General features: G+C 42.7%; 1 pseudogene; it reads right to left on the bottom strand.

Annotated features, from left to right (window-relative positions):
- Positions 1 to 8833: 8833 nt before the first annotated feature.
- LOC131742166 (BCL2/adenovirus E1B 19 kDa protein-interacting protein 3-like) lies at positions 8834 to 13847 on the bottom strand (annotated as a pseudogene).
- Between the last annotated feature and the right edge of the window lie 2445 nt (positions 13848 to 16292).

The following is a 16292-nucleotide window of genomic DNA, read 5'->3' as shown; positions in this document are numbered from 1 at the left end:
AAAATAGAAATAAAAAAATAGTAAGCAGAATGTCACCTAAGCCATTAACATATACAGGTGACTTGTTATTTCCCTAATGTGAAACTGAACCTAGTGGCTTCCATGGCTCAAGTGAAATTTTTTCTCAGAATTTGGTCAATGCTTCCTGGTCAAGTAATCAAAGTAATTAAACAACAATGAATACAATATTTGCCTAACAGATTGGCAAAATTTTAAGACTGCTAATTGCTGGTATGGGTAATGCGTGGAACAACAATCTCTCATCCTGCGGTGGTAGCAATGTAAATAAGACCAGCCTCTTCAGGGAGTAATTTGGCAATATGTACTCAGTTTCTTTTTCTTTTATTTTAAAAGATTTTTTTTGACGTGGACCATTTTTAAAGTCTTCATTGAATTCGTTACAGTATTGCCTCCGTTCTACATCTTGGTATTTTGGCCACGAGGCACGCGGGACCCCAGCTGCCCGACCAGGGATCGAACCCACACCAACCCCCAGCCCCACCCCTGATCCCCGCCGGCCGCATTGGAAGGCAAAGTCCCAACCACTGGACTGTCAGGGAAGTCCACTGTACTCAGTTTCTTAATATGCAAACCCTTTACCCAGCAATTTTACTTGTTAATTTATTCTAAGGAAATAACTAGAAAAGTCTATGAAGTTGTATGTACCTCACAGTATTATTCATAATACTGAAATCCTAGCAGCCATGTAAATGATCGTCATCAATAGAGAACTGATTAAACAAATTACAGTGCAGCCATACAATGACTACAGATTTTAAAATAATAAAGATCGGTATTTATCATAAAGGAAAAATGCCCATGATAGATTAAGTTTAATTTTAAAAATTTTACAGTGTTATATATAACATGATCACACTTTTTGTATGTGCATAGAAAAAAAATGCAGAAAGGTACATATAAAAATGTTAAGTCTCTCTGGGTGATGGGATTAAAGATAATTTTCTTTTTTTTTTTTTTTTTTTTTTTGTAGGCGGGCCTCTCACTGTTGTGGCCTCTCCCGTTGCGGAGCACAGGCTCCAGACGCACAGGCTCAGTGGCCATAGCTCACGGGCCCAGCCGCTCCGCGGCATGTGGGATCTTCCCGGACCGCGGCACGAACCCATGTCCACTGCATCGTCAGGCGGACTCTCAACCACTGTGCCACCAGGGAAGCCCGATAATTTTCATTTTTTTTCTTTACACCCTTTGTACTGTCTGAATTTATTTCAATTAACGTGTTATTTTCATTACATGAAAAATAAAGCTGTGTTCATTTTGAGAAACAGTCTAAGAAAAAAAAAGTTTAAAATGAACAATTTTCTTTTTTAAAAAAATAGTTTTCTTTTATACTCCTTTTTAGTGGATGAAAACCTTCAGAGCTGCTTCTTTAACTGCTACTGATTTTTGTTCAGGTATTCATTTAGGGCTGGGAAGAGGGAGATGGACCATTTCTTAGGCTCTTTGGGGAGTTTTAATTCTAGGCAGAAGCAGCAGCTCTAGACTCCTTAAAATCGCTGTGCATATCTGAATTCATGTCTTCCTTGACCAGTTACAAAAGTATTCATAGAAAATTTGTTTAAACAGCCAATGCTCCTTGCTTATATAAAATATTCCTTGATGAAGAAAAATGATCTTGCATCTCTTTACTTCATTTGCTTCATATTCTTGTGTGGTTGGTATAAATAGCCTAAGCTGCATAATGAAAGAGTGGTCAGAGCAGAGTGAAATGGGTCAGGAAAGACTTTCATTCTTTCGTGTGCTGTACAAATGTATTTTCAGCCCCTATTAATGGGCTAGGCTCCAGGGCTCTGAAGATAGAGATGCGGAAGATCGTAGTCCCTTCTTGGGAAGACCTTACACACTGCAGGGAAATGATTATAAAATAAAGTGTATGTGCAGGATGAATGGGAACTTAGAGGGAGGGTGCCAAGTCTTAACTGGGGGAGTTCATGTCCACCAACACTTGAAGGCTTTGTAGGGATTTGCCTTAAATAGGGTTTCTTGGGGACAAGTTTTCACCTGAAAGAGGTGAAAGATAAGTGTTGTTAGAGAGCAGCTAAAAGGTCCAGGTGGCAAATAACTAACCTCCTAAACTGATCCCGCTAAGAAAAAAGGTTAGAGGAGACGTATCCCCACTTCCTCTGGGGCCCATTTCCTACTAGGTGATACCAGGGCAGAGTAACAAAGGCACTTGATCCCCGTGCTGGGCCTTCATGGTCCTTCATGGAAGGGGGGTGCTTTTGGCACGACTTGTACACTGTGCGCCACTTATGTGTGTTAATGTCAAGACAAGGAGCTGTGGTTCCAGGGCGGTGGAAGGACAGGAATGGTAGTACAGATTCGGAGACAGCCTGATTTGATGAGTCCTGGTATCAGCATTTCAGAGCAGGAAAGATTAGAAAAGATCTGGTCCAATCTCCTCACTTAAAAAAAATATTACTGAGATGGCCAAGCTCTTAACAACTGCCCTATTCTTTAAGAATAAATGATTAAATGTAATGTTCTGTGACATGGTGCTCTAGTACACTCTGGAAAACTTAACGAAAAGACTCATTTTGTTCATCTGGGGAGTAGAGTGGTAATGCTCTGTTTCCTAGCTGGAGCCCAATGCATTTCTTGTGTTTATATAGTCAAAGGTCAAAAGCTGACTAAGAACAGATGAGCCCTTTCCTTTTGCATCACTTTTCAACTTTTCAAAGAACTTAAAATGAACTATCATTTTCCATTATTTACTTAAGGGATTTGTTTTGCAGAATTTGTAGCTCTTGGGAATCCCCCATCGTTCTTACGAAGCACACAATCTGATTCTTCCTCATCTGTCAGCATCTAAGGAATGCAAGTATCACTATGCATGGTGTAAATCACCCCAAACAGAATAAGAGGGCTGAGTTGTCCAGTAATATGTGTGACTTTCCACAAATATCTGATGTATTTGTAGGGATTTACCTTAAATAGGGTTTCTTGGGGACAAGTTTTCACCTGAAAGAGGTGAAAGATAAGTGCTGTTAGAGAGCAGCTAAAAGGTCCAGGTGGCAAGTAACTAATCTCCTAAACTGATCCTGCTAATAAAAAAGGTTAAAGGAGATGTATCCCCACTTCAGGAAAGAGTCAGGAAACCACTCTTCCCTGAGATAGAGGAAATGATAGAAATGGAGATAGAGAGAAAGGGGGGTGGGGGTGGGGAGAGAGAGAGAGAAATGGGAGAAGGTATATCAGGCCAAGGATTAATTTCTCTGAATAAGAGAACCTTCTTTTCTAACCAGCATTTCATCTGAGGTAAAAAAGGCACATTCTTAAAATCCACTGCAACCCTAGACTTCCAAGGGCTTACAAAAATGTATAGCTTGCATTGTGTAGAAAAGGGTTTGCATTAATTTCCACATGGATTCACTCTTCTGCTAAACTCCAACTCAAACTCTCTGTGACATGCCACACCTCAGAGTACATGCAGCACCTCAATCCTTGCTAGTGAACCTCTCTAGATAAACCTAGATTCTAAATTCTATTTGCCCAATGACTGTGCTATAAAGATCAATCTGATGGTAACAGCAAGTGCAGATTTCACTGGATACCATTTCTGTTTGTCCACATTATAGGTTTTCTCAGATTAGCATTTTGAAAGGTATTGAATAATGAATACACCAGAGCCAATGTGGGGATCGCCTGGCTGACATTCATTCAATCAAGTATTTGTTTAGGTTGCTACAATAGTAAACTTCCTCCTTCCGTGACTACTTTCTAAACTGGCATAATATCTTGTTAAATCTGTAACCCATGTGGAAAAAGTCCTAAGAGGGACAAGCTTTGTTATTCACTAAACCAGCAGTTCCCCAACCTTTCTGGCACCAGGGACTGGTTTCATGGAAGGCAATCTTTCCTCGGACGGGACGGGAGGCGGGGCGGGGGTGGGAGGGTTCAGGCGGTAATGCGAGCGATGGGGAGCGATGTGGAGCGACGGGGAGCGATGCGGAGCTGCAGATGAAGCTTCGTGTGCTCACCCGCCGCTCACCTCCCGCCGTGCGGCCCGGTTCCTAACAGGCCCCAGACTGGTACTGGTCCACACTACACCATTCCTCAATCCATTCAGTGTTTGCCAAATTCCTCTCGTGAGTCAGGGAAGGGGCAGTAGGTGTTGATGATGTTGAGAATAAGGACACAGTCCTGCCTTCAGGGAGCTCACATTCCAGCTACTAGTACATGCCTGGGTTCTTAGGTGGATTTGTCCACTGAATAGAATGGAATGTACGACACCAAACGCTCCTAGTACATGGTCAGCCCCCTTTGAAATCTAATGTTCTTTTGCTATGATGCAGTTTTGCAACTTGTCCTGTTGTTTTAGGAATAATAAACATGCAAAACAACAGACATTATTGAGTACCTAGTATAACCAGGTGGTAAGGACACCATGGCAGGCCCCCAATTATCCCCATTTCCTTGTATTCATGGCCTTAAATAATCTCCTCCTCTTAAGTGTGGTCTGTATCTAGTGACTTGGTCCTAACCTATAGAATATGGCAAAGGTGATGGATGTCACTTCTATGATTAGGTTAGGAAAGACTATGGCTTCTCTCTCTGTTGCCTTCTTGGCTTCCATGCTTTGGTGATGCAAACTGCCGTATTGGAGAGGCCCACCTGGCAAGGACCTGAGGGTGGCCTCCAGCCAACAGCCATCTCAGAACTGAGACCCTCAGTTTACCAGCCCATGAGGAAATTAATGCTGCCAACAACCATGTGAACTTGGAACCAGATCCTTGCCCAGTCAAGCCTTCAGATGAGACTCAAGCCTTGGCTGACATCTTGATTTCAGCTTGTGAAGGACCCTGGGAAAGAGGACCTGGGCAGGCTGTGTCCAGATTCCTGACTCATAGAAACTGTGACATAATACATATATCTTGTAAGCTGATAAGTTTTATGGTAATTTGTTATGCAGCAATAGATGTGTAATATGGAAACTATCCCTGTTCTTAAGAGTTGGTAGGATAGATGGAGTCAGACAGAACAGTAACTATAGCACAATGTAAAAAGAAGTGCCATCTTTAGTAACTTGGCAGAGGTTGAAATCAGGGACTCAATTCTGTGATTCTGGTATTTCAATTCTAGTCTCAGGCTAACTTGATTTCTGTTCTTATAGATTTTTCAGCTGGAAAGGCTCATAAGCAACCCCATCCCTTTAGTTCTTACCCTGTATCCCACCTGAAAAGAAGAATAATGGTACATATTGGAATTGCCCAACTTGATGGCTTGTTCCTTGAGGGTAGGAAGAATGTTTTACACTTAGTGCTCTTTTAAGCATCTAGTTCCTGCCATTTTGTATGAGGGGAGGGCTCGCAAAATATGAATGATGAACTATATCCTCATAGTTAGTAAGAGAGCGAAAAACACATGAAAGACCTTTGAATTTCCTGAATGACCTGGTGCATGTACTGCAGATAGGGTGGAGGTGGGGAGCTGCCAGAGCAGTCCTATACAGGACTATGACGACAGTTCATAAGCCAAACATAAGAAACCTTGGAAGACTTCTGCAGGTAATACTTAGTGTGACGCTGCATACTTTCTCCAGAAGCTTTCCAGAATCACTACAACAGCGGCTCTGAGTGTTATTTTAACTGACTGTAGTGGATGCCGCCTGTGTTCTGCTTATACCCCCTGGGTACGCACCATCACAGTATATTTTATTTATTTATCTTTGTAAATTTTATTTATTTATTTTTGGCTGTGTTGGGTCTTCATTGCTGCACATGGGCTTTCTCTAGTTGTGGTGAGCAAGGGCTACTCTTCGCTGCAGTGCACGGGCTTCTCATTGTCATGGCTCTTCTTGTTGAGGAGCATGGGCTCTAGGCACGCGGGTCTCAGTAGTTGTGGCTCGTGGGCTCTAGAGCACAGGCTCAGTAGTTGTGGCGCACGGGCTCAGTTGCTCCGCGGCACGTGGGATCTTCCCGGACCAGGGCTCGAACCTGTGTCCCCTGCATTGGCAGGTGGATTCTTAACCACTGTGCCACCAGGGAAGACCCCTCACATTATATTTTAGAACAACCTTACTGCAAGCACGCACTGCTCTCCCTGTGAGGGCTGCAGCCGGAAGTGCAGTGCAGCCCTCAGCCCATGACCGTGTGACCGGGAGGAATCCCTAAGTGTCCTCTCCCTCCTTCGGTGGGAGGACTCTGACCTGTGTTCTACACTCTCATCCATAGCTCCCCAGCGGCACTGAACCCTGGGGCCACCCAGGGGTAACCCACTCAATAACACTTCCTTGGGTCACCCCTCAAATCAACTCCTTGGTCTCAAATTTTCATCTCAAAGTTGGCTTCTGGGGAAACCCAACTGAAGACCCTTGTGAACAAATACACAAAGACTGGAGACTAAAGTCAGAGTCTAGTTGCATTTGTCCCACTGAAGCTGTCTTGTTCAAGAACTAGACATAACTTGGTGAAGAAGGATCCAGTGAAGAATGCTTGGTGGGGGTGTGCACGACTTCTAAGCTGACTTGCTCCCTGGGGTGGGTGCGATGAACAGGAGAGCTCAGATCCAGCTGCTGGTGCTGAGAGAAAATTGGGCTCCAGGGCTGTAGCCAAAGGGTGTGGCAACAGGAGACTGCATTTTATGTCAGCAGCTGGCTGCAGAGACCGGCCTGCAGGAGTCCAGTCCCCTATCAGACAGGAGAGCACAGTGATGGTGAGTTCAAGTGGTGTTTGGACGTGCAGGCAGCCAGCAGAAATGCGGAACATTGTCGGGGGAGCTGGACTCCAGCACTGAGTCAAGGTCCAGGGCAGGGGGTTTCCCTTTTCCGAGGAGGAGCTGCGGAACAAAGCAGCCCCAGTCCTAGAGAGAGTCTGGTGCTGACCATGAAGTAACACATGAACTCAGGCTACAGAACAAAATAGAAGTAAGTCTAAGACCAGGGCCTTGGGGACAGTGACAAAGGGCTCTGGAGCCAGAGACCTTCTGGTTTGGAGCCAGGTACCAGCTTTCCAGAAGGGTGACTTGTTCAGCCTTTCTGAGCTCAGTTTCCTCATCAGTAGAATGATGATAACGGTTCCTCCCTCACAAAGTTGTGGAAGGGTTGTAGCAATAAAATGTGAAGTGGGAGCACGAGGTAAGTGTGTTCTTTCTCTGCCTGAGTAAGCTGGGGAAGCCCGGAGAGGCCACACAGCCCCCCTGGAAACAGAACTTGCTTTAAACACAGAAAGAAGGTAAGGGTGTTCTCAGAAACATGGATGGTCAAGGGACCCCATCCCATCCTTTCTTAGTCATGCTGCTTCCTTGTACCAGCCAACTGCTTCTGCTGAAATGATGCATCCCAGGCAGAGGAGGGAGGAAGCAGCAGGGCTGAAGTCACGACTGGGATGTTCAGCAGGCCGGCACACCTGAGAACAGGTATGCGTGTGCGTGCATGCACCAGACAGGTGGGGCAGAGAGAGGCGGTGGGCAAGGGGAGCCGCAGAGGTTGGCAGGGTGTCAGCTCGTGTATCCCCACTAGAGGTTCAGCACTGAAGGCAGGGTGATGAGGATCGAGGTCCAGATGCTTCCTGCCTAAAGTCAGATTCGTCCTGGAGACTGGCTGAGGTCAAGGCTGGTGACAAGGACCACATTGCTCCAGCAATGGGGAGAGGGAGCCTGGAGAAGCAGTGGACTTGGAAGGGCTCTACCAGATTTCAGCACTGAGACAGTAAATCTGCCAAGACCCGTGATCAGGGGCCATAATGACCTTCAAGGCACAGTGTTGAACTCAGGTACACAGTGAGGTTCAGGTACTAAATGATCAAGGTGGACCATGGCCAGTGTGCAGAGTGGATGTCAATGCCTGCTAATTATCAGCCCTGTGTCCAAGGGTCTGTCAAAGGACTTCGTAAGTACAAAACTGTGGGCGCTTCAGGTAATGATCAATACATAGGACTTGTGGAACGTTCCATTTCCAAGACACACTTATCAAGCTAAATTTGTATGAAGCCTGTTAGGCAGGAGGGGAGGTTACAAAAACCAGAGGAATCTTCTGAGGAAAGTAGCTATTTAATCACAGCACTTAGGATGCTTGACTCGAACACACTTAAACTGACCTAGAAATCTAGAGAGGAAAAATACAAGCTGTACTTTTCTTACGTACATCTTTGCCTTATCTTTGAGTTGAGAGATGGTTTTTTAAAATGATTTAGAGTTCCCAATAAATTTTTAGAACATTGACAAATAAAACAGTTGCTAACACCTATGAATCAACACAGAGCCTGGTTTCCTTCAGCAAAGCTGGAAGAAGATTTCAGTCACCCGACCAAGCCCCACGTGTGCCCCAAGCAAGGTCCCAGGTGAGGTGGGTATGCTCTTGCTTTGGCCTCTTGACCTCCTGAGCTCTCCCAGCTCTCCAACAGCAAAAGCCCAAAATAGGGTCACTTCCACTGCTGCAGCTGACTCCAGGCATTATCACCCAAACCAAGACTGAAAGGTCCCCAGTAACACGGCGGGAGTACAAATATTTATTTTAAAATAAATTACTTTTTTCTGGCTTAATCAAAAAGCTTTTATAAGGTTTGATTTTAAACCACATGCAAATACAGTAATCTCTGAAGGATTTAGCAAAGATTGATTTTCTTCAATTTCTAGTTTTTTAAATGTAGACACAGATTTGCTGAGATTAACATTGATTCTCAGAACCCCCAAAAGCTCAGCACAAAGGACGAGGTTAACTGATGAGGGGCCTGAAACCGATTGAGGAGGTGTCTCTGACAGAATGCTGACATGTCCCTGTCGCCTACCCGTTGGAAGTTGAAGCCATTACACTGTGAAAGCGAACACATTTTGGCATCCAAACTCTACTGTGGAGTTTGATTTGCACCTTGGTTTTCTAGTTCCTGCTTCGCAAAGAATAAATAGCAGAGTTCAGGGTAGCCTTTAGTAGACAATCTCCACCATGTGCAACAGCCAGAGTCCGAGTCTCCATCAAAAGACACCGGTGGCCAGGTGCTTTCCAATACGATCTCCAAGCCACTGGCCAGTGATGTGAAAGCAGCAGAGACAGAAGGAAAATGCTTAGAAATTCTGCTGAGAAAATGTCCCCTTTCTTCCTAAGACACATGTTCCTCCTGCCAAGAGAGGCTGTGTGCTTTGTTTGGTGTTTAAAGACGTTTAAAGACAGTTTTTTGGAGGCGGGGGCGGGGGAGATGTTTTCAGACTGACTTGACCAATCCCCTGTCCAATCTGAGTTTTTCTTCAAAAGGCTTTCAATTTCTTCTCTTGATATAATCTTCTTCGTGCTGAGGGCTGTTTTTCCTCCAACACTGTGGGTGTCTAGTTCAGAAACTACTAGTATCTTGTGGGTCATCACAGTGGACACTCTGGGGGTGACATCATCTAGGTTCATGCTGGGCGTCCAGTAGCGTTTGATCCACGTCATAACTGCAAACAGAAATTGAGGCTGCCTGGGCATATACCCAGAAAATACGAAAACTCTAATTCAAAAAGATAAATGCACCCCAGTGTTCATAGCAGCACTGTTTACAATTGCCAAGACATGGAAGCAACCTAAGTGTCCATCAACAGATGAATGGATAAAGAAGATGTGGTACATATGTACAATGGAATATTACTTAGCCAGAAGAAAGAATGAAATAATGCGATTTGCAGCAACATGGATGGACCTAGAGATTATCATACTAAGTGAAGTAAGTCAGACAGAGAAAGGCAAATATCACATGATATCACTTATATGTGGAATCTAAAAAAGTGATACAAATGAACTTATTTACAAAACAGAAAGACTCACAGATGTAGAAAACAAACTTATGGTTACCAAAGTGGGAAGAGGGGAGAGGGATAAATTAGGAGTTTGGGATTAACAGATACAAACTATTGTACTATACATAAAATAGATAAACAATAAGGACCTACTGTATAGCACAGTGAACTATAATAACCTATAATAGGAAAGAATATGAAAAAGAATATATATACTTGTATAACTGAATCACTTTGCTGTGCACCTGAAACACTGTAAATCAGCTATATTTCAATACCAAAAAACCTTTAAAAGTTAAAATTTTTAAAAAAAACAAGAAATTGAGGCTGGAGCTGTGCTCCATTCCCATTGCTGAGGTGCAGCCCCACCCAAGGGCCCTGCAGCTTCTCTTCCTGGAACCTCAGGATACCTGAGACTCTGGTGAGCTGGTCAGGCTCTGTGACAAGCAGGAATGAGACTCTGAGTTCATTACTTTTATCTTTTGCAATATACTTTATAAGTATTTTTAATAAAGGTAATATAATATTGAAATAAAATTCAAGTCCATTTTGCTTCCCTCCTCCTTTGCCTTCTTTCACTTTTTTCCCCAGAGACAACCCCAGGGAGTGTCCTCCAGTACACTGCTCTAAGCATATATGTATCCATTGGCAACATATAGTGGTTTTTTTATTTTAAATAATTTGTATCATACTATTTAAATTTTCTACAACCTGTTTCTTTTTTCTTCTCAGTGGTATGTTTTAGTGACCTATGTTAATAAGGTTAACACATAGAGACCTAGTTCATTTTAAATTGCTATTTTAATGTTCTTGCGCATATAAACTTCATTTTTTATTTCTCTCTGATGGGTTTTAGATTGTTCTTTTGGTAGCTGTCTCTTAGCACTTATTTGCAAGTTTCTCTAGAGGAGGATTTTCTAGGTCACAAGGAATGTAAATTTTCAGCTTTACTGGATAGTGGTAATTTGACATCAAAACAATTGTATTCATTTTCACTCCCACTAGTAGAATATGCAAGTTCCTCTTTTCCACTTCCTTTCCAACATCTCATATTGTCCGGTTTGACGTTTTGTAGACAATCAGAGGGATATAATGTGGCATCTAATTTAATTCGTGTCTCTCTTAGTGAGGAGGAGGACATTTTGTCAATTTTGGTGATTTTGTTTGCCTTTTCTCCTTCCTCTTCATACTTTTTGTCCATTCTTAAAAATTGGGGGTTTTGTTTTGCTGCTTTTTATTTCCTTGTGTTTCTTAGATACTTTGCAATACATGTTACAAATATCTTCTCCTAGTTTGTGGCTTGTTTTTCCAATCAAATCTTTAAGGTAAACTTTAATTTTGGCATCATTTAAAAATTACATGCAAATTTCTACATCTTTTCCTTTACGATTCATACTTTCTGGCTTAAGAAAGGAAATTCTGCTTAACTCAACATCATGAAGATAAACTGTACATTTCCTTCTAATCATATAAAAGTTGTGCTTGGGCTTCCCTGGTGGCGCAGTGGTTGAGAATCCGCCTGCCGATGCAGGGGATACGGGTTCGTGCCCCGGTACGGGAAGATCCCACATGCCGCGGAGCGGCTGGGCCCGTGAGCCGTGGCCGCTGAGCCTGCGCATCCGGAGCCTGTGCCCCGCAACGGGAGAGGCCACAACAGTGAGAGGCCCGCGTAACACACACACACACACACACACACACACACACACACAAAAAAAAAAGTTGTGCTTCACATATTTTGGTCTTTATTCTTTTTGGAACTTATCTGTGAAAAGAGTGTTCAATAAGGTTCTAATTTTATTTATTTACAGATAACTTTCTGATTGTGCAAACAATTCAGGCTCACTGTTAAAATTCAACTAACATTTAACATATGAAGAAAGACATTAAAAGTCACCTGAAATCCTACTGCCTCAAGAGAGTCACCACTGATATTTTCAATATCATTTGTTGATAGTCTCCTCTTCCCCCCTTGATTATGATCCTGCAGCTGTCACACAGGGAAGGGACTTTTCTAGCATTCAAGTAAACTTAAAGAATTAGTACTAGAGCATCACTACTTATCAGGGAAATGCAAATCAAAACCACAATGAGATATCATCTCACACCTGTCAGAATGACCATCAACAGGAAGACCACAAATAACGAATGTTGGCGAGAATGTGGAGAAAAGAACCCTCTCACACTGTTGGTGGAAAGGTAAACTGGTGTAGCCACTGTGGAAAACAGTATGGAGGTTTCTCAAAAAACTAAAAATAAAACTACCATACAGGGCTTCCCTGGTGGTGCAGTGGTGAGAATCTGCCTGCTAATGCAGAGGACACGGGTTTGAGCACTGGTCTGGGAGGATCCCACATGCTGCAGAGCAACTAGGCCCGTGAGCCACAACTACTGAGCCTGCGTGTCTGGAGCCTGTGCTCCGCAACGAGAGGCTGTGATAGTGAGAGGCACGCGCACCGCAATGAAGAATGGATCCCACTTGACACAGCTAGAGAGAGCCCTTGCACAGAAATGAAGACCTAACACAGCAAAAATAAATTAATTAATTAATAAACTCCTACCCTAAAACATCTTTAAAAAAAAAAAAAAAAAACTACCATACGACCCAGCAATTCCACTCCTGGGTATAAAGCTGAAAAAAACTAAAACACTAATTCAAAAAGATACATGTACCCAATGTTCATAGCAGCATTATTTACAATTGCCAAGTTATGGAAACAACCTAAGTGTCCATCAACAGATGAATGGATAAAGAGGTTATGGCATACATATATATATATATATATATACACACATATATATATATAAATGGAATACTACTCAGCCATAAAAAACAATTAAATTTTGCCATTTGCAGCAACCTGGACGGACCTGGAGGGCATTATGCTAAGTGAAATAGGTCAGACAGAAAAAGACAAATACTGTAGGATATCACTTATATGTGTAATCTAAAAAATACAATAGGGCTTCCCTGGTGGCGCAGTGGTTGAGAGTCCGCCTGCCGATGCACGGGACACGGGTTCATGCCCTGGTCCGGGAAGATCCCACATGCTGCGGAGCGGCTAGGCCCACAAGCCATGGCTGCTGAGCCTGTGCTCCTCAATGGGAGAGGCCACAACAGTGAGAGGCCCACGTACCGCAAAAAAAAAACCCAAAAACTAAAACCAATAAACTAGTGAATATAACAAAAAAGAAGCAGGCCCACAGATACAGAGAACAAACTAGTGGTGACCAGTGGGGAGGGGAAGGGGCAATACTGAGGTAGGGGAGTGGGAGGTACAGACTGTTGGCTGTAAGATAGGCTCAAGAGAAATGCAAATCAAAACTACAATGAGGTAGCACCTCACAGTGGTCAGAATGCCCATCATCAAAAAATCTACAAACAATAAATGCTGGAGAGGGTGTAGAGAAAAGGGAACCCTCTTGCCCTGTTGGTGGGGAATGTAAACTGATACAGCCACTATGGATAACAGTATGGAGGTTCCTTAAAAAACTAAAAATAGAACTACCATATGGCCCAGCAATCCCACTACTGGGCATATACACTGAGAAAAACATAATTCAAAAAGAGTCATGTATCACAACTAGCTGCTGGACAATCATCAACAGGAAGACACTGGAACTCACCAAAAAAGATACACCACATCCAAAGACAAAGGAGAAGCCACAATGAGACCGCAGGAGGGGTGCAATCACAGTAAAATCAAATCCCATAACTGCTGGGTGGGTGACTCACAGACTGGAGAACACTTATACCACAGAAGTCCACCCACTAGAGTGAAGGTTGTGAGCCCCACATCAGGCTTCCCAACCTGGGGGTCCGGCAATGGGAGGAGGAATTCCTAGAGAATCAGACTTTGAAGGCTAGTGGGATTTGATTGCAGGACTTTGATATGACTGGGGGAAACAGAGACTCCACTCTTGCAGGGCACACAAAAAGTAGTGTGCGCATTGGGACCCAGGGAAGGAGCAGTGACCCCAGGGGAGACTGAACCAGACCTACCTGCTAGTGTTGGAAGGTATCCTGCACAGGCGGGGAGTGGCTGTGGCTCACCGTGAGGACAAGGGCACTGGCAGCAGAGGTTCTGGAGGTGCTTCTTGGCGTGAGCCCTCCTAGAGTCTGTCATTGGCCCCACCAGGGAGCCCAGGTAGGCTCCAGTGTTGGGTTGCCTCAGGCCAGGCAACCAACAGGGAGGGAACCCAGCTCCACCATCAGCAGTCAAGCAGATTAAAGTTTTACTGAGCTCTGCCCACCAGAGCAACAGTCAGCTCGACACACCACCAGTACCTCCCATCAGGAAAACTGCACAAGCCTCTTAGATAGCCTCATCCACAAGAGAGCAGACAGTAAGAATTACAATCCTGCAGTCTGGGGAACAAAAACCACATTCACCGAAAGACAGACAAGATGAAAAGGCAGAGGGCTATGTACCAGATGAAGGAACAAGATAAAACCCCAGAAAAACAACTAAATGAAGTGGAGATAGGCAACCGTTCAGAAAAAGAATTCAGAATAATGATAATGAAGATGATCCAGGACCACGGAAAAAGAATGGAGGAAAAGATCGAGAAGATGCAAGAAATGTTTAACAAAGACCTAGAAGAATTAAAGAACAAACAAACAGAGACGAACAAAACAATAACTGAAATGAAAACTACACTGGAAGGAATCAATAGCAGAATAACTGAGGCAGAAGAACAGATAAGTGACCTGGAAGACAGAATGGTGGAATTCACCGCTGCAGAACAGAATAAAGATAAAAGAATGAAAAGAAATGAAGACAGCCTAAGAGACCTCTAGGACAACATTAAACGCAACAACATTCACACTATAGGGGTCCCAGAAGGAGAAGAGAGAGAGAAAGGACCAGAGAATATATTTGAAGAGATTCTAGTAAAAAATTCCCTAACATGGGAAAGGAAATAGCCACCCAAGTTCAGGAAGCACAGCGAGTCCTATACAGGATAAACCCAAGGAGAAACATGCCAAGACGCACAGTAATCAAATTGGCAAAAATTAAAGACAAAGAAAAATTATTGAAAGCAGGAAGGGAAAAATGACAAATAACATACAGTGGCACTCCCATAAGGTTAACACCTGATTTCTCAGCAGCAACTCTACAAGCCAGAAGGCAGTGGCATGATATACTTAAAGTGATGAAAGGGAAGAACCTACAACCAAGATTACTCTACCCAGCAAGGATCTCATTCAGATTCAATGGAGAAATCAAAAGCTTTACAGACAAGCAAAAGCTAAGAGAATTCAGCACCACCAAACCAGCTCTACAACAAATGCTAAAGGAATTTCTCTAAGTGGGAAACACAAGAGAAGAAAAGGACCTACAAAAACAAACCCAAAACAATTAAGAAAATGGTCATAGGAACATACTTATCGATAATTACCTTAAATGTGAATGGATTAAATGCTCCAACCAAAAGACATAGGTTTGCTGAATGGATACAAAAACAAGTCCCATATATGTGCTGTCTACAAGAGACCCACTTCAGACCTAGGGACACATAAAGAATGAAAGTGATGGGATGGAAAAAGATATTCCATGCAAATGGAAATCAAAATAAAGCTGGAGTAGCAATACTCATATCAGATAAAATAGACTGAAAATAAAGAATGTTACAAGAGACAAGGAAAGACAGACTTTAAAATAAAGAATGCTACAAGAGACAAGGAAGGACAGTACATAATGATCAAGGGTTCAATCCAAGAAGAAGATGTAACAATTATAAATATATATGCACCCAACATAGGAGCACCTCAATACATAAGGCAACTGCTAACATCTATAAAAGAGGAAATCGACAGTAACACAATAATAGTGGGGGACTTTAACACCTCACTTACACCAATGGACAGATCATCCAAAGTGAAAATAAATAAGGAAACAGAAGCTTTAAATGACACAATAGACCAGATAGATTTAATTGATATTTATAGGACATTCCATCCAAAAATAGCAGATTACACTTTCTTCTCAAGTGCGCACGGAACATTCTCCAGGATAGATCATATCTTGGGTCACAAATCAAGCCTCAGTAAGTTTAAGAAAATTGAAATCATATCAAGCATCTTTTCTGACCACAACGCTATGAGATTAGAAATGAATCATGGGGAAAAAAAAACGTAAAAATAACACGAACACATGGAGGCTAAACAATACGTTACTAAATAACCAAGAGATCACTGAACAAATCAAAGAAGAAATCAGAAAATACCTAGAGACAAATGACAATGAAAACACGACAATCCAAAACCTATGGGATGCAGCAAAAGCAGTTCTAGGAGGGAAGTTTACAGCTATACAAGCTTACCTTAAGAAACAAGTAAAATCTCAAATAAACAATCTAACCTTACACCTAAAGGAACTAGAGAAAGAAGAATAAACAAAACCCAAAGTTAGCAGAAGGAAAGAAATCATAAAGATCATATCAGAAATAAATGAAACAGAAACAAATAAAACAATAGCAAAGATAAATAAAGCTAAAAGCTGGTTCTTTGAGAAGATAAACAAAATTGATAAACCATTAGCCAGACTCATCAAGACAAAGAGGGAGAG

The sequence above is a fragment of the Kogia breviceps genome, chromosome 15, assembly GCF_026419965.1.
Source record: "Kogia breviceps isolate mKogBre1 chromosome 15, mKogBre1 haplotype 1, whole genome shotgun sequence".
In the NCBI taxonomy this organism is placed as follows: domain Eukaryota; kingdom Metazoa; phylum Chordata; class Mammalia; order Artiodactyla; family Physeteridae; genus Kogia; species Kogia breviceps.
This window is presented reverse-complemented; position numbering and strand designations above follow the sequence as displayed.